Source organism: Nyctereutes procyonoides, unplaced genomic scaffold (assembly GCF_905146905.1).
Source record: "Nyctereutes procyonoides isolate TBG_1078 unplaced genomic scaffold, NYPRO_anot_genome, whole genome shotgun sequence".
NCBI lineage: Eukaryota > Metazoa > Chordata > Mammalia > Carnivora > Canidae > Nyctereutes > Nyctereutes procyonoides.
The window spans coordinates 16,282,550-16,301,797 of NW_026575036.1; positions in this window are offsets into that span (position 1 = coordinate 16,282,550).

Below are 19,248 nucleotides of genomic sequence, written 5' to 3' on the forward strand. Positions count from 1 at the left end.
CCAAATCACCATCCCACAGTGGTGTCTTATCCCTTCCTTTCCTTTTGCTCAATGTGCTATTTTTAAAGCCTCTGTAATATTGCTGTCACAAAGGGGCTGGAGGAAAAGGAGTAAAAAGGAAAAGTCTAATGTAATAAAAATACAAATGTAATCAGAAGTTTTATGTTGTCTTGATTACCATCCAAAGCAAAATTGCTCTGAATTATTTAATCATATGCATACCAGGAATGCACTACATTGAAAAACATAAAGTGAAATCAACTGACTCTGTTTTTCCCAGATTTCAACATGTAATTTTGTAGGCTTTCTAAGTAACACAAATTTATAATAGGTGTAAATTAAAATATAGAAAATGCAAGTTATTTCAGACAGATCAATGATTCAAAGGACAAAAATTAAAAAATCAAAGTAAAAAATAAAAACCTAATGTAATAAAAATCAAAATTTATACCAAACATTACAAAATAAAACATTGATCTCTCCCAGGGGTGTGCCACAGCCAGTTCTTCCAGTCCATCTACTGCTGAGAAGTTTTATGTTGCCTTGATTACATCCAAAGCAAAATTGCTCTGAATTATTTAATCATATGCATACCGGGAATGCATTACATTGAAAAATATAAAGTGAAATCAACTGATTCTGTTTTTCCCAGATTTCAATATGCCTTTGTGTAGACTTTCTAAGTAATATACATTTATAAAGTAGGTGTAAATTAAAATATAGAAAATGCAAGTTATTTCAGTCAGATAATGATTCAAAGGACAAGAATGTGAAACTTTATAGCATTGTACTCAGTCACTGGAAATTCCCATTAGGCCTGAGTAAATATGTTTGTATGTACTGGGTTATAAAAGCTCTTCAGGTTGGGAGTCACATTTTCTTTTTCTTGTGAGATTTATCCACTCTCCAATCCTACTCCTCAACTAAATTTTATTACAATGTATCTAAAATATAGCTATATTTATATTAAAATATAGAATTAGAGCTACATGGGAATCTAAATAACAACCAGTCCAATCCCTCATTTAAAGATGAGAAATATGACTAAATCAAGACAACAAAATAGAGGTGAGAAAGTTGCAGAAGAAAAGTCTGAAGGTATCAGAGGTTGTTTCATGAAGTTTAAGCAAAGAAGCCATTTCTATAGTATGAAAGTACAAGGTGAAGCAGCAAGTAAAATGATGTAAAAGCTACAGCAAGCTATCCAGAAGGTCTAGTTAAAATCATTAATAAATGTGGCTACACTAAACAGATTTTTCAATGTAAATGATTCATCCTCACATTGGAAGATGCTATTTAGGACCTTCATTGCTAGAGTGACGTCAATGCCTGGCCTCAAGGCTTCAAAGGACAGGTTGGCTCTCATGTTAGAAGCTAATGCAGCTGGTGACTTCAAGTTGAAGCCAATGCTCATTGACCATTCCTCAAATTCTAGGACCTATAAGCATGATGCTAAATCTACTCTGTCTGTGCTCTATCATGAACAAACGAAGATGTGCTGGATGACAGCACATCGGTTTACAACATGGTTTACTAAATATTTTAAACCTACTGTTGAGAATTACTGATTAGAAAAAGAGTGTTCCTCTAGAATATATCTTTGAATTTCATGTCTTATTATCTAAAAAATGCATTGTGTCAGGGTATAGCTGCCATAGCTAGTGATTCCTCTGATGAATGTACGCAAAGTAAATCGAAAGCCTCCTCGAAAGAGTTCACGCTTCTAGATGCCAGTAACATTTGTAATTCATGGGAAGAGCTAAAAAATATCAGCATTCATAGGAGTTTGGAAGGAGCTGACTGCATCCTCATGGATGACTTTGAGGGGTTCAAGACTTCAGGGGAGGAAGTGCAGATGTGGTTGAAATAGCAAGAGAACTAGAATTTAGAAGTGGAGTCTAAAGATGTGACTGGATTGCTGCCATCTCATGTTAAAACTAACAGAAGTGAAGTTGCTTCTTATGGATGAGCAGAGAAAGTAGTTTTTCGAGATGGAAACTAGTCCTGGTTCTGTAAAAGAGGCTGTAAAAATTGTTGAAATGACAACAATGGATTTAAAATATTATATAAACTTAGTTGATAGAGAAGTGGCAGGGTTTGAGAGGAATGATTCCAATTTTGAAAGGAATTCTGTGGGTATAATATTATTAAACAGCATTATATGTCACAGAGATGTCATTTGTGAAAGGGACAATCAATCAATGTGGGAGACTTCATTGTCGTATTTTTAAGAAACTGCCATAGATACCTCAACCTTCAGCAGCCACCACCCTGAGTGTTTAGCAGCCATCAACTCTGAGGTAACACTCTCCACCAGCAAAGTGTTTATGATTTGCTGCAAGGTCAGATGATGGTTAGCACTTTCAGCAATAAAGTATTTTTTAATTAAGGGGTGTACATTTTTAATGATATAATGTAATTACACACTTTTTAGACTACATAATAGTGTGAACACAACCTTTATTTGCACTAGAAAATAAAAAAAATTCATTTGACCTACTTTATTGTAATATTGGCTTTATTGTTGTGATCTGGAACTGAACACACAATATCTTTGAGGTATGCCTGTACATGGAAAATATCATTTTACAGTAGTGATTGAGATACTTCCTAATGGTCTGATATGAATAACTGATAAGCTGAAATAATGATACATTCTTTTATATTCATGCATCATGCAAAATAGCAATTCCCACTTCTGGAACACCTGGGCAGCTTTATGCACAGTGGCATTTGTAGGACTTGTATATTATGCTACTATTCCTTCAGAGAAATGTCAGTTACTAGGTGAACATCCTTTGGTGTTGATTTAATCTTTTGAATCACATTTAATATATTGAAACTTGTAATAAATGCCAGTTGTTGATTGTTCACTGATTTTTAAAATAGTAATTATTTTTGATTCAGTGGCTTCTGTTGCTATAAATCAATCTCACTTGGTGAGCTTGTAGAAAAAAATGTGGAGTCCCATGCCAGACCCCAGACTCTGGAGAGAGGGCCTAAGGCATTGGTATTCTTTTTTTTTTTTTTAAAAGCACTTGACTTCTTGGCTTTTTGGCTAAGATCAAGTGTAAAGCATTCAACTGATTTTAATGTGCAGCCACAGGTGAGCACTGTTTTAGATACTGAGGTATTTTGGGTAGCATTTTTACACCTTTGAGGAGATGTTTTAACCCTTTCAAGTTTTTATGATTTCATTTACTGTGTCAAAGTGGGATTAATAATTGATAAATTAGATTCCAAAAACAGGAAATGAATATAAATAAAGGAGTCTGGAAAGGGCAATGTGCCTCCTCTGGAAGAATACAGTAGTCAAGTGTCAAGATGCAACTATCTTTTTTTTTTTTAAGATTTTATTTATTTATTCATGAGAGAGAGAGAGAGAGAGAGAGAGAGAAGCAGAGACACAGGCAGAGGGAGAAGCAGGCTCCATGCAGGGAGCCCGATGTGGGACTCGATCCCAGTTCTCCAGGATCACACCCTGGGCTGAAGGCGGTGGTAAACCCCTGAGCCACCCAGGCTGCCCAGATGCAACTATTCTAACAATAATAATTATTGTGAGGTACTCATTTCAAAAGTAATTTTCTTCCCAATCCATCACCCATATCATTTTTTTGTCCCTTAGATAGTTGCTTATAATCAGATCAAGGGGTTCAAATTCTTTCCCTAAGTAATAGTAATAATCTATATTTTATTTCCACCTAGTAATAGGAAAGGAAGGAAATATATATATTTTTAAATATTTTATTTATTTCTTCATGAGAGACACAGAGAGAGAGAGAGGCAGAGACACAGGCAGACAGAGAAGAAGGCTCCATGAACCCATGTGAGACTCTATCCTGGGACTTCAGGATTACGCCCTGGGCCGAAGGCAGATGCTCAACCGCTGAGCCACCCAGATGTCCCAAGAAGGAAATACATTTTGTAAATTGTCTTTTGCTTTATCAAGCTTTCTCCATTGTCACGTGGGTCAGAGTATTAAAACATTCATTCAAAAGCTTGAATAGCCTCTGTTCGTTTCTTCTACTTCAGGGAGATTTTTAGGAAAGTAATTAAGCCAAAACTGTCAGAAGTTCCTTACAAGAATTCTTTTCAACAGGGACTTTTGATATAACAACAGTTTGAAAATTAGGCTTGCTTTAATCAGGATAATCTAAAATCAATTATACCCAGCAGCACTGAACAAACATGTCAAACTTTGTTAGTTTGTGAACTGAGACTTCTTGCAAAGTGGGTGCCTCTCTAAGTAGACATCAAAGTCCCTCCTTGGTAAGGATTTCCAGGGCTTGGCCTGGACGGCTTGCCATAATGACATGCACAGCCTCACATGCTACAGAGAAATCATTCCTGATCTGTGCTAGGAGGGAACATCTTCAAGCCTTCAGAGATTTTGATCTTCCTTCCCATACACTTTCCAAAGTATGTATTCTAAATTCTGGTACCACCATAGATGAATTGGAGATTTCACTTTGAAGTCTGCTATTTAAATAAGTATTGATCCTAAAGAGGCCTCTCAAATGTATGATGACTGTAAGTGGGGTGCTTGGTCTGCCTCTTCGCCTCCCTGCCATTTCAGTTCAAAATATCAAGATAGTACTTTTACATAAGTTAGCACTTAAAAGTCTTCCAAAAACATCTTCAGATATTGTTCACTCTGCCCAAAGTTTCCCACTCAGGGCAACTGCTAAGTGTCTTTCCCTGTGCCTCTCTGAGGCCTTCTTGCTATTTTGTTACTTTTTGCCTCTCTTCCTTTCCTTATGGTCCCCATGCTCCTGACAATTTTTCTTTTCCATCTGATAGTTCCCTGGCAATCATGGTTTATCATTTGCTGTCCTTTTTTGAATCAGGTCCCCCAACCCTCTTTTGGGGGTTGCATACGATTCCCTACCTCATTACATTTTTCCCTTAGCAAAAATCTTTGTAGTGCTCCATAGAGAAGTAAACAGCATACATTTTAGCTTCCTAGGGTCCCTTCCCATACATAGTCCAATATCCCTTTCTTACCCCTCTGAGGTGAATGAGATTTTTCTCAGTTTCACCTGAAGGTAGTACCAGGCTTAGTATGGTTATACCAATCAGTTTTTGCTGGCACAGCTGGGAGCCAATACAGTCATTCTGGGATTTAATTTTTGCCTCCTTTAGGGGTTCTACTCCTATAATTAGGGCTAAAATTCTCAAGATGCAGATTGTCACTAAATGCCTTTTTGTCACAACTATGGCCAGTGTACAGCTATCTCCACCCCTCCTGGGGACTATGAAATAGCTGGAGGCAGATATCTGGATAGTAAAAACTATAATCAACTTTGCCATACTTAAAACAGATCAGGGAATCCTGTTTTCAGCCTGAGCCTTGCATTGATTCAGGGGATAGGGAAACTGCCAATTCCCTTAGCTGGAACTGATGAACTGGATTGTCTCTGCCCACTGATATCTTTCCTCTTATGGATTCAACTTCAAGATAATGAGGTATACCTGGGTACTCTTTTACTTAGGATCTCTGTCATTTTTATTTTTCATTAGTTTAACCAATAGTGAGTATTTAGGGATCCCTCAAAGCTCAGTAAGCTTCAGTCTTTTAAATCATTTTCACAAATTTGGTCCAAGTGTGCCAGATTTTCCAAGCTGTACTTCATAATTCCAGGTAGTTGGCTCTCATTTGAACATACAGTAGAAGAGCATTTCTTTCCTTCTTGATGATTCTTGATTATAAGTCCAAAATACAAACCCAAACTTACTCTTCTCCCCATAATTTCATCTCCCAAGGAAGTGTTAGTGCTACCTAGCACTGATACGGAGGTTTGGATGACTTTGAATCCATTCATAATCACTATTACTAGACCTTAATAAACCAGAAGGCTCCATACTGCAAACAAAGTTCTTTGTTTGTATTGCATATTGTTTTAATAGAGAATTTTTACAGTCATTATCAGAATTCTAGCTTCTCTTGACAGAGTAACAACACTGGGCACTACTGGACCTGTATTCCTTTCTTCTTTAAAAAACATTTTATTTATTTATTTGACAGAGGGAGAAAAAAAGCACAAGCAGGTTGAGTGTCAGGAAGAGGGAGAGGGAGAGGGAAAGGGAGAAGCAGGCTTCCTGCTGAGCTCCAGGACCCTGGAATCATGGCTGGAGCTGAAGGCAGATGCCTAACCAATGGAGCCACCCAGGTGTCTCTGGACCTGTCTTCCCATTGAGCAGCAGTTGGTCAGTACACAGTAGTGGTTGCTTCCTTTAATGGAGCATGTGCTTTTCAGCCAACAATAGCCTTCACCACACCCAATTCTTTGGCATTTGGTTGCTTTCAATCATTTATGTTATCTGATTAGCCCTTGGAGACATTTAAATTTGCCCTTCACGGGATAGACTCTTAGCCAGTCTGCAATATTTTCATCTCTAAAAGCACTCAAAGTCATTTCTTCTATACCTGGTATAAAACTCTTCAGGATTATTTCTGCATATTCTGTGGAAAAGAACTTGAACTGGTAGGCTTGTAACTGCTTCGTTACAAGTTCCACGTTAGGAAAAATAATCCCCAGAACATTCAGTGAATCAGGATAAAGATTTAAAATAAGCCTTAGTATATCTGCCATCAGCTGCATTTCCTCCTTTCCTTTCTTTCCTCCCTTCTTTTCTCCTTCTTTCTTTATATTCTTCTCCAGTTTTCTGTGTTTCCCTCTTTTCTTTCTTGCATTTTTTAAGTGATGAATTTATTAATCAGATTCACAGTGAACATTTTGTGTTGTGCTTGCCCTGGCACAGAGTGATAAGCAAAACAAAATACAGTTTTTATTATCATGACATAGAGGATGGAGGTGGGGTTGGAGAAAGAGGAGAATGACAATTAAGTAAACATATATAAAATATCAGATCATGGGGTCCAGTGTAACTAGGAGTAATGGGAAGGCTTTAAAAGGGTTGAAGCTGTTGCGAGGGTATGTGTGTTTGGTAGTGTATATGTGTGACATGATAAGATCTGTATTAAAATAACCACTCTTGATGCTGTAAGGAGAAGGGATTACAAAGGATCTAGGCTGATGAAGACAGACTAGCTATGAAAGCTTTTGTAATAATCTAGCTGAGAAAGGATGGCAGCTTGGATGAGGGTGGAAGCAGTGATAATGGAGAGAAGATGGAGGATTAAAGAGATTTAGAAAGAAAGTCAACAGGCTTTTCTTCACATCAGGGGTGAGATAGAGGAAAGGATCAAGGATGGCTCTGAAGTTTCTGTGGGTTCAATAAGATAGATGTTGCTTGAGGAGAAGATAATTAGATTAGTTTGAGAGATATTTATGGTGTTTTTAGGTTTTTCTCTGGAGATGGAATGTTGGCTATGAGCAGGAATGGCCACATAATTTTCAAGGCCCAGTGCTAAATGAATATGTGGAGCCTTTTATTCAAAAAAGATTAATAATTTCAACATGGCTACAGCAAAGCAGTAAACCAAAGGGTGGCTCTTCTAAGCACAAAGCCTTGTGCTTAGAAAATCTTATATATTGCACACCCTTGAATGTATTATGAATCTGGAGTTTAGAGGAAGTGTCTGGATGGGAAATACACATTTGGGAACGATCATGATATAGGTGGTGAATAAAGGAATGAGTTTGGATAAAACTGCTTAAACAGATTTTAATCAATGAGAAGAAAAGCAAGTCCCAGAGAACTCATGACAATGCTGTAGCTGAAAGAGGATCCAGGAACTCTCACTTCTCAAGAAATCAGAAGTTCATATATGCTGAGTTAAATATCAATTTCTAGGAAATTACTTGGGGAGAATTTTTAAAACTTCCTCAATCTAGGGAACTCACATAATATGGTATAATCCTGATTTTTCTGCACGATGCATCAAATTTTAATTGTGCAACCTGTCCAAAACATTAATTCCATGTCAGTGTGGACTCTACAACGTTATAGGACCCACTCTGGCCAGGATCCTGCGCTTCCCCTGGGACAGGTGGAGGCGGGGAGGGCCAAGGACAGCGAGTATGCTCCTGCCTCCGGATGCCCCCCAGCTGTGCAGATCAGCGCCCCCTGCCCGGGAGCATCCGGGTCCCTGCGGACTGGGAGCTGCGGTAGTTACTGCGGGAGCTGACTCCAGGGCTGGAGAGCTGGCCACCACCAGTGGGGTTGTCCCTCCTGGTGTCACCCTGTGCCTGGGATGGAGCGGGGCCACCAGGGAACAGAGGCCTCATGGGATAAATAGTTCCCACTGAGCAGTGCACCTGGCAGGGGGCGGGGCACCTCCCCCAGGTGTGCACACCTGAGAATCAGCAAAGCAGGCCCCCAGAAGACCAGCTGGAAGGACAGGGGAAGAGCAAGTTCTTGACTGAGCAGTGCTGGAAAGCTCCAGGGGAGGTCGAGGGATATCCTATTTTTTTTCTTTCTTTTTCCAGTACAACTTGTTTTTATATCAGGCTGTAAATTTCCATTTTTTCTCTTTTCCCACCTTAACTACAATATTTTACCACCTCTTCATTTTTTAAAAGATTTTATTTATTATTTATTCACGAAAGACACACACACACACAGAGAAGCAGAGACACAGGCAGAGGGAGAAGCAGGAGCCATGCAGGGAGCCCGTCGTGGGACTCGATCCTGGGTCCCCAGGATCAGGCCCTGGGCTGAAGGTGGTGCTAAACCGCTGAGCCACCCGGGCTGCCCCCCACCTCTTGATTTTTAAGATTCTTCCTTTTTGACTTTCATATTTCTATAATTACAGGTCCTAGATATATTTTCCATTTCTAGATTCCCTTCAACATACCCAACGTAACTTTGGGAGATATACAAGATATTAGTTTTTGTTTGTGTTTTTTGTTTTCTCTGCCTCATTTTGTTCTACAATGGCAGAAGTTAATACCTTCTAAAACATGACCAGCATGCACCCAGAACCATGTGGTATGCCATGCTGGTTCATTCTGTGAGATTCCTCATTCCCATTCTGCCCCCCTCTTTTATCTCATTTATGTTTTGGTGGTCAATATTGGGGCTCTCTACAAGTATTTCTGGTTTATATAAATTTGGGACTGAACATCTTCTAACATACAGAACTTAATATACTCAGAACCAAGAGGATCACCTTCTAGAACCCCTCAGGTAGACTGCATTCTCCCTCCACTATAACTTCGTCATCACCACCACTGTCTTCCAGTCCTCCCCCCCGCTTTTTTCTTCTCCCCCCCTTTTTTTCTCTTCTTCTTTGGGGTTCTTGGCCTTTTATTTTTTACTACTTTGTTTCAAAATTTGTTTTTCACTTTAGTGGTCCTTTTGTTTTATATCATTTTGATCTTTGTTTTCAATTTCTGGTCTCTGACCTTGGCAGAATCATCTAGGGTGAAATTTACTTAGGTTGTGGTTGATATTATTGACTCCGGCTCATACAGCCACTCTGCACTGAGCAAAATGACTAGAAAGAACTCACTACAAAAGAAAGAATCAGAAACAGTACTCTCTGCCACAGAGTTACAGAATTTGGATTACAATTCAGTGTCAGAAAGCCAATTCAGAAGCACAGTTATAAAGCTACTGGTGGCTCTGGAAAAAAGCATAAAGAAATCAAGGGACTTCATGACTACAGAATTTAGATCTAATCAGGCCAAAATTAAAAATCAATTAAATGAGATGCAATCCAAACTGGAGGTCCTAATGACGGGGGTTAGTGAGGTAGAAGAAAGAGTGAGTGACATAGAAGACAAGTTGATGGCAAGGAAGGAAGCTGAGGAAAAGTGAGAAAAACAATTAAAAGACCACGAGGAAAGGTTAATGGAAATAAATGACAGCCTTAGAAGGAAAAGTCTATGTATAACTGGGGTTCCAGAGGACGCTGAGAGGGACAGAGGACCAGAAAGCATATTTGAACAAATCATAGCTGAGAACTTCCCTAATTTGGGGAGGAAAACAGGCATTCAGATCCAGGGGATAGAGAGCATCCCCCCTCCCCAAATCAATAAATCAATAAAAACCGTTCAACACCTCAACACTTAATAGTTGCAAACTTGCAAATTCCAAAGATAAAGAGAAAATCCTTAAAGCAGTGAAAGACAAGAGATCCCTAATTTATATGGGGAGAAATATTAGACTAACAGCAGACCTCTCCACAGAGACCTGGCAGGCCAGAAAGGGCTGGCAGGATATATTCAGGGTCCTAAATGAGAAGAACATGCAGCCAAGAATACTCTATCCAGCAAGGCTCTCATTCAGAATAGAAGGGGAGATAAAGACCTTCCAAGATAGGCAGAAACTGAAAGAATATATATGTGACCACCAAACCAACTCTGTAAAAGAAAGAGGAAGCCCAAAGAAATAATCCACAAAAACAGGGATTGAATAGGTATTATGATGAAACAAAATTCATATCTTTCAATAGTAACTCTGAACATGAATGGGCTAAATGATCCCATCAAAAGATGCTGAGAGGGTTTCAGACTGGATAAAAAAAGCAAGACCCATCCATTTGCTGTCTACAAGAGACTCATTTTAGACCTAAGGACACCTACAGCCTGAAAGTGAAAGTCTGGAGAAGCATCTAACATTCAAATTGATCCTCACGGAAAGCTGGGGTAGCAATCCTCATATCAGATAAATTAAAGTTTATCCCAAAGACTGTAGTAAGAGATGAAGAGGGACACTCTATCATACTCTATCATACTTAAAGGGTCTATCCAACAAGAAGACCTAACAATCATGAATATTTATGCTCCTAATGTGGGAGCTGCCAAGTATATCAATCAATTAATAACCAAAGCAAACACATACTTAGCTAATAATACACTAATACTGGGAGACTTCAACACAGCACTTTCTGTAAATGACAGATATTTTAAGCACAACATCTCCAAAGAAACAAGAGCTATTTTATTTTATTTTATTTTTATTTTATTATTTTATATTTTATTTTATTTTATTTTATTTTATTCTGAAACAAGAGCTTTAAATGATACACTGGACCAGATGGATTTCAGAGATATTTACAGAACTTTGCATCCGAATACAACTGAATCACATTCTTCTCAAGTGCACATGGACATGGAACTTTCTCCAGAATAGACCACGTAATGGGTCACAAATCAGGTCTCAACTGATACTAAAAGATTGGGATTGTCCCCTGCATATTTTAAGACCATAATGCTTTGAAACTTGAATTCAATCAAAAGAAGAAATTTGGAAGAAACTCAAAAGTTAAAGAGCATCCTGCTAAAAGATGAAAGGGTCAGCCAGGAAATTAGAGAAGAATTAAAAAGATTCATGGAAACTAATGAAAATGAAGATACAACCATTCAAAATCTTTGGGATACAGCAAAAGCAGTCCTAAGAGGGAAATACATTGAATACAAGCATCCCTCAAAAAAAATTGGAAAAAACTCAAATACACAAGCTAACTTCGCATCTAAAGGAACTGGAGGAAGAACAGCAAATAAAAACTACACCAAGCAGAAGAATAGATTTAATAAGGATTCGAGCAGAACTCAATGAAATAGAGACCAGAAGAACTGTAGAACAGATCAACAAAACTGGGAGTTGGTTCTTTGAAAGAATTTATAAGATAGATAAACCATTAGCCAGCCTTATTAAAAAGAAGAGATAGAAGACTCAAATCACAAATGAAAGAGGAGAGATCACAACCAATACCAAGGAAATACAAATGATTTTAAAAACATATTATGAACAGCTATATGCCAATAAATTAGGTGATCTAGAAGAAATGGATGCATTTCTGGAAAACCACAAACTACCAAAACTGGAACAGGAAGAAATAGAAAACCTGAACAGGCCAATAACCAGGGAGGAAATTGAAGCAGTCATCAAAAACCTCCTAAGACACAAAAGTCCAGGGCCAGATGGCTTCCCAGGGGAATTCTATCAAACGTTTAAAGAAGAAAAATACCTAATCTACTAAAGCTGTTCTGAAAGATAGAAAGGGATGGAATACTTCCAAACTCGTTTTATGAGGCCAGTGTCACCTTAATTCCAAAACCAGACAAAGACCCCACCAAAAAGGAGAATTATAGACCAATATCCCTGATGAACACAGATGCAAAAATTCTCAACAAGATACTAGCCAGTAGGATCCAACAGTACATTAAGATTATTCACCATGACCAAGTGGCATTTATCCCTGGGATGCAAGGCTAGTTCAACACTTGTAAAGCAATCAACGTGATAGATCATATCAGCAAGAGAAAAAACAAGAACCATATGATCCTCTCAATAGATACAGAGAAGGCATTTGACAAAACACAGCATCCATTCCTGATCAAAACTCTTCAGAGTGTAGGGATAGAGGGAACATTACTCAGCATCTTAAAAGCCATCTACGAAAAGCCCACAGCAAATATCATTCTCAATGGGGAAATACTGGGAGCCTTTCCCCTAAGATCAGGAACAAGACAGGAATGTCCACTCTCACCACTGCTATTCAACATAGTACTAGAAGTCCTAGCCTCAGCAATCAGACAACAACAACAGCAACAACAACAACAGCAACAACAACAACAACAAAACTCATTCAAATTGGCAAAGGAGAAGTCAAACTCAACTTCTTTGCAGATGACATGATACTGTACATAGAAAATCCAGAAGAGTCTACCCCAAGATTGCTAGAACTCATACAGCAATTAGGCAGTGTGGCAGGATACAAAATCAATGCCCAGAAATCAGTGGCATTTCTATACACTAACAATGGGACTGAAGAAAGAGAAATTAAGGAATCAATCCCATTTACAATTGCACCCAAAAGCATAAGATACCTAGGAATAAACCTAACCAAAGAGGTAAAGGATCTATATCCTAAAAACTACAGAACACTTCTGAAAGAAATTGAGGAAGACACAAAGAGATGGAAAAATATTCCATGCTCATGGTTTGGAAGAATTAATACTGTGACAATGTCTATGCTACCCAGGGCAATTTACACATTTAATGCAATCCCTATCAAAATACGATGGACTTTCTTCAGAGAGTTGGAACAAATCATTTTAAGATTTGTGTGGAATCAGAAAAGACCCCGAATAGCCAGGGGAATATTGAAAAAGAAAACCAGAGCCAGGGGCATCCCAATGCCGGATTTCAAGTTGTACTACAAAGCTGTGGTCATCAAGACAGTGTGGTACTGGCACAAAAACAGACACATAGATCAATGGAACAGAATAGAGAACCCAGAAATGGGCCCTCAACTCTATGGTCAATTAATATTCGACAAAGCAGGAAAGACAATCCACTGGAAAAAGGACAGTCTCTTCAATAAATGGTGCTGGGAATATTGGACAGTCACGTGCCGAAGAATAAAACTAGACCATTCTCTTACACCAGACATACAGATAAACTCAAAATGGATGAAAGAATCCATCAAAATCCTAGAGGAGAATACAGGCAATACCCTTTTTGAAATTGGCCACAGCAACTTCTTGCAAGATACATATATATGAAGGCAAGAGAAACAAAAGCAAAAATGAACTATATTGGAACTTAATCAAGATAAAAAGCTTCTGCACAGCAAAGGAAACAGTCAACAAAACTGAAAGACAACCTACAGAATGGGAGATGATATTTGCAAATGACATATCAGATAAAGGGCTAGTATCCAAGATCTATAAAGAACTTAATAAATTCAACACTCAAGAAACAAACAATCCAATCATGAAATGGGCAAAAGACATGAACAGAAATTTCACCAAAGAAGACATACACATGACCAACAGGCACATGAGAAATAGCTTCGCATCATTGGCCATCAGGGAAATAAAAATCAAAACCACAATGAGAAACCACCTCACACCAGTGAGAATGGGGAAAATTAACAAGGCAGGAAACAACAAATGTTGGAGAGGATGTGATGAAAGGGGAACCCTCTTGCACTGTTGGTGGGAAAGTGAACTAGTGCAGCCACTCTGGAAAACTGTGTGGAGGTTCCTCAAAGAATTAAAAATAGAGCTACCCTATGACCCAGCAATTGCAGTGCTGGGGTTTTACCCCAAAGATACAGATGCAATGAAACGCCGGGACACCTGCACCCCGATGTTTCTAGCAGCCATGTCCACAATAGCCAAACTGTGGAAGGAGCCTCGGTGTCCATTGAAAGATGAATGGATAAAGAAGATGTGCTTTATGTATACAATGGAATATTACTCAGCCATTAGAAATGACAAATAGGCACCATTTGCTTCAGCATGGATGGAACTGGAGGGTATTATGCTGAGTGAAGTAAGTCAATGGGAGAAGGACAATCATCATATGGTTTCACTCATACAGAGAACATAAGAAATAGTGAAAGGGATTATAAGCGAAAAGAGGGGAACTGAAAAATTAGAGAGGGTGACAAAACATGAGAGACTCCTAACTCTGGGAAATGAACAAGCGGTAGTGGACAGGGAGGGGGGCGGGGGGATGGGGTGACTGGGTGACGGGCACTGAGGAGGGGCACTTGACAGGATGGGCACTGGGTGTTATACTGTATGTTGGCAAATAGAACTCCAATTAAAAATATACAAAAAATATTATAACTGTATTGTGTTCAATTAATTTTTTATTGGATTCTTCTGTTTCTTGGGCAGGACAAGGAAGACCACAAAATGTCTTATTATAAAGTATTTGGTTTGTTAAATTGAGTGAATTGAGTCTTTCTAATAGAATATTTTTAGGAGGCCAGCAACTGGAATATTATAACCTCAACTTCCAAATAGCAAATGGTTGCACTTTAATTCTGATGCTGACGGTATATTAGTACATATCCTAATAGCTAAAGGTTTAGCTCCATACTTGATCCGCCATGTCCCTCTGACTTACTTATTTCTTTCAGTGTGTGTCCATGAAGTGAATATTTTCTCTTACTTTTGGTTTCAGTTCAACAGGATCTCATCCTTGTTGACAAAGAATATTTGGTAGAGATAGGATAAAGAAGTCTCTAAAAATTGTCAAATAAATTGCTTCAGATTAACAATATTCTGAGTGTCTCAGAATACCACTGTTGAATTCAAAAGAAGTAAAACACGAACATTGTATCATGACCATGGCAACATCTGACATTTCTACAAAGCAATTAATGTTTGGGGAACTTAAAAACATATTTATAAGGTCTCCGCTGTGTTTATACATTGAAAATCTCCACTGGAATAGTTAATTTCCATTTGGCCACTTCTTTAGAATAGCCACCTATTAGAAAAGAAATGAATGGCACTACTTGCCATAAATAGTAGAGATTAACAGGACAAATTAAGCTAAATAAAATGACCTAGTAGAATCTCAATAACACTTTGAGACGATTATTCTAATGTTAAAAAAAAAACTGGTTAAACCTACTTATCAGAAGGTGCCTAAGTGTTTTTTTCAAACTTTCATACTCCTAAAATTTCAAGAAACTTATAAATTAAAATTTTAAATGAGGTAAATGGATGAGAGTTTCTCTTTAGAATAAAAATAAACAACTCAATTGTTTCATAATTAACACTTGCCTTTACTTTGATTTGTTTCCTTACTCAAATGCCTTTATTCTGCAGAAGATTTATATTTTCAACTATCAGGAATTTATTCTGAGTAAATTGAAAAATCAGTGGAAAGAGACAGAAAAGAGTTGATAAAAATCAAGGAATCAGCCTAGTTTGGTGGATAGGGTATCTAGTCTCAGTTTTCCTGACAGCTTAGCAGTGTATGATCTTGGTCAAATCGTAGAATATTGTGACTAGCCTTAAAAATGAAAGATTGGAGTTAAAACATTCCTTCCCCTCCAATACATTTCTGACTCTATGTTTACCTAGTGCAATTTTTCTAATTCCATCGCTGTAACTCTCTAGCAATGAGAGAATATTTATAGAAACACATCGAATTATTTTAGTGTTACTTACACTTAAAAAAATTAGTTGAGATGATAGGTAACACGATGAAAGGCAGAAGAGTAAAGAGTTAAGCACTGGACCACAGTTAAGAGTATTGAGGAGGAATGTATTATGGTAAGATTGTGCCAGAAGAGGTAGCGGAGAACCAGAAAACAAAGATATGCACTTAGGAAAGGGAGTTATGAAAAGTGCATAGGTGTTGAGTAGGATGAGAGAAGAGTAAGAATGATTAATTTTATGAGAGGGCCCTTCATGTGGCTCAAGAGCAATCTAAACATTCTGCTGAGTAAGGCTTTGGTCTGTGAATATGTAGATAGAACATTCATTTAATGTGAAACTGTAAAATGCTGGGGTTAAAAAGAGGAAGGTGATTTTAAGGGAAAATGGGGCCAGCCCAAATGTTTTTTTGATAATCTGGAAATTGGAAATGATTCAACAGTTGAATGTATTAGAAAAGGAGAGAATGAAGCTGGGAACAAAGCGTCTCAGAGATCTGGAGAGTATAGACTTCAGAACACAGGCAGGGAAGATATATAATAGACAATTATTCACTATTTGTAGTAGAAAACAATTAAGTTGGCCATGTAATTTGTTCCAAAGAGTGGAATGTAATCTGAAGTGATTTGTGTCACTTATGGGAAAAGATGGTTCACTAGCTGGTATATCTGTCCTTCTCTCCCCTGGCTACACAGTCAGGAAGAAAAAATACTGAGATAATGAAATACTGTTCTTGAAAGAACCCTAATTCTTAGTCAGTAGTGGAGGAGAGCCAGCAGGCTACACTCAGAGCCACTAGAGCACATAGGACTTTATATTGACAATAATTAAACTTTAATTGCAAGCCACTGAGATTTTTTTTTATAGCAGGTAAATAGTTACTAAAACAAATTGGTACTAGATGTGGAGGTTTCATAAGTACACAATATTGGCTTCATAATCAGGTATTAGATGATCTACACTTGCATTAACACTTGATATGATCAGTCTTTTCAATTTTTAGCCCTTCTAATAGGAGTGTTTATTTCAGTGTCTTTCTTCATACTTCTCCAGTGACTAATAATGTCTTAAAAAATTTTATTTAAAATAAATTGATTAACATATTGTTAGTTTCAAAGGTAGACTTTAGTGATTCATCAGCTGCATATAACACTCAGTGCTCATTAAATCAAGTATTCTCCTTAATGCCCATCACCCAGTTACCCCATCCTCTCACCCACCTTCCTTCCAGCAACCCTCAGTTTGTTTCCTATAGTTAGGAGTCTCTTATGGTTTGTCTCCCTATCTGATTTCATTTTATTTTATTTTTGATAATTATCTGTCTCTGACTTATTTTGCTTAGCATAATATCCTCTAGTTCCATCCACATTGTTACAAATGGGAAGATTTCATTTTTTTTGATGGCTGAGTAATATTCTATTGTATATATATACACACTTCTTCTTTATCCATTCATCTGTCAGTGGACATCTGGGCTCTTTATGGTTTGGCTATTGTGAATATTGTTGCTATAAACACTGGGGTGCAGGTGCCCCTTTGAATCATTATTTGTATCCTTTGGATAAATGCTTAGTAGTGTAATTGCTGGGTTGTGGGGTAAGCTCTATTTTCAACTTTTTGAGAAACCTCCATACTGTTTTCCAGAGTGACTGTACCAGTTTGCATTCCCATTGCAATAGTGTAAGAGGATTCCCCTTTCTCTGAATCCTCACCAACATCCGTTGTTTCCTGACTTATTAATTCTAGCCATTCTGATTTGTGTGAGGTGGTATCTCATTGTGGTTTTGATTTGTATTTCCCTGATACTGAATGATGTTGGACATTTTTTTCATGTGTCTATTGGCCATTTCTATGTCTTCTTCTTTGGAGAAATGTCTGTTCATGTCTTCTGCCCATTTCTTGATTGGATTATTTGTTCTTTGGGTGTTGAGTTTGATAAATTCTTTATAGATCTTGGATCCTAGCCCTTTATCTGATAAGACATTTGCAAATATCTTCTTCCATTCTATTGGTTGCCTTTGGTTTTGTTGGCTGTTTCCTTTGCAAAAGCTTTCTAACTTGATGAAGTCCCATAGTTTTCATTTTTGCTTTTGTTTCCCCTGCCTTCATAGATGTATATTGCAAGAAGTTGCTGTGGCCAAGTTCAAAAAGGGTGTTGCCTGTGTTCTCTTCTAGTATTTTGATGGATTCTTGTCTCACATTTAGATCTTTCAAACATTTTCAGTTTATCTGTGTGTTTGGTGTAAGAAGTGGTCTAGTTTCATTCTTCTGCACATGACTGTCCAATTTTCCCAGCACCATTTATTGAAGAGACTGTACTTTTTCCAGTGGATAGTCTTTCCTGCTTTGTCAAATATTAGTTGACCACAGAGTTGAGGGCCCATTTCTGGGTTCTCTATTCTGTTCCATTGATCTATGTGTCTGTTTTTGTGCCAGTACCACACTATTTTGATGATCACAGCTTTGTAATACAACTTGAAGTTTGGAATTGTGACACCTTTAGTTTTGGTTTTCTTTTTCAACATTCCTTCAACTATTCGGGGTGTTTTCTGGTTCCATACAAATTTTAGGATTATTTGTTCCAGCACTGTGAAAAATATTGATGATATTTTGTTAGGGATTGCATTGAATGTGTAGATTGGTTTGGGTAGCATAGACATTTTAACAATTTTTGTTCTTCCAATCCATGAGCATGGAACAGTTTTCCATTTCTTTGTGTCTTCCTCAATTTCTTTCATAAGTGTTCCATAGTTTTCAGAGTACAGATCCTTTACCTCTTTTGTTAGGTTTATTCCTAGTTATCCTATGGTTTTTGGTGCAATTGTAAATGGGATTGGTTTATTAATTTCTCTTCTTTCTGTCTCATCATTTGGCATCTTTTTATATGCTTATTTGATTTCTTTGTTTTCTTTGGAGTAATGTCTGTTCAAACCTTTTATCCATTTCTATCTTAATTGAGTTTTTATTTTGCTGTTATTGAGTTTTGAGTATACATTTTGGATGCAAGTACTTTATGAGGAATGTGATTTGCAAATATTTTCTCTTAGTGCCTGTCTTATATTTCCATTTTCTTTTTTTTAAAGGTTTTATTTATTTGAAAGAAAAAGTGTTTGAGAGAGAACACACTTGCACAGGAGTCAGGGAGTAGCAAAGGGAGAAGGAGAAGTAGACTCCCTACTGAGCAGAGAGCCCAATGCAGGGTTCAATGCCAGGACCCTGGGATCATGACCTGAGCCAAAAGCAAACACTCAACTGAGCCACCCAGGCACCCCTCCATTTTCTTAATAGTATATTTTGAATTTTAATTTTGAAGTTGTGCAACTTTTTTATTTATTATGGTGGTAGTTTAATGGCTTTATACATATATACAATATTATCATATTGTATATTTTAAATATGTGCTGTTTATTGTTGGTTAATTATACCT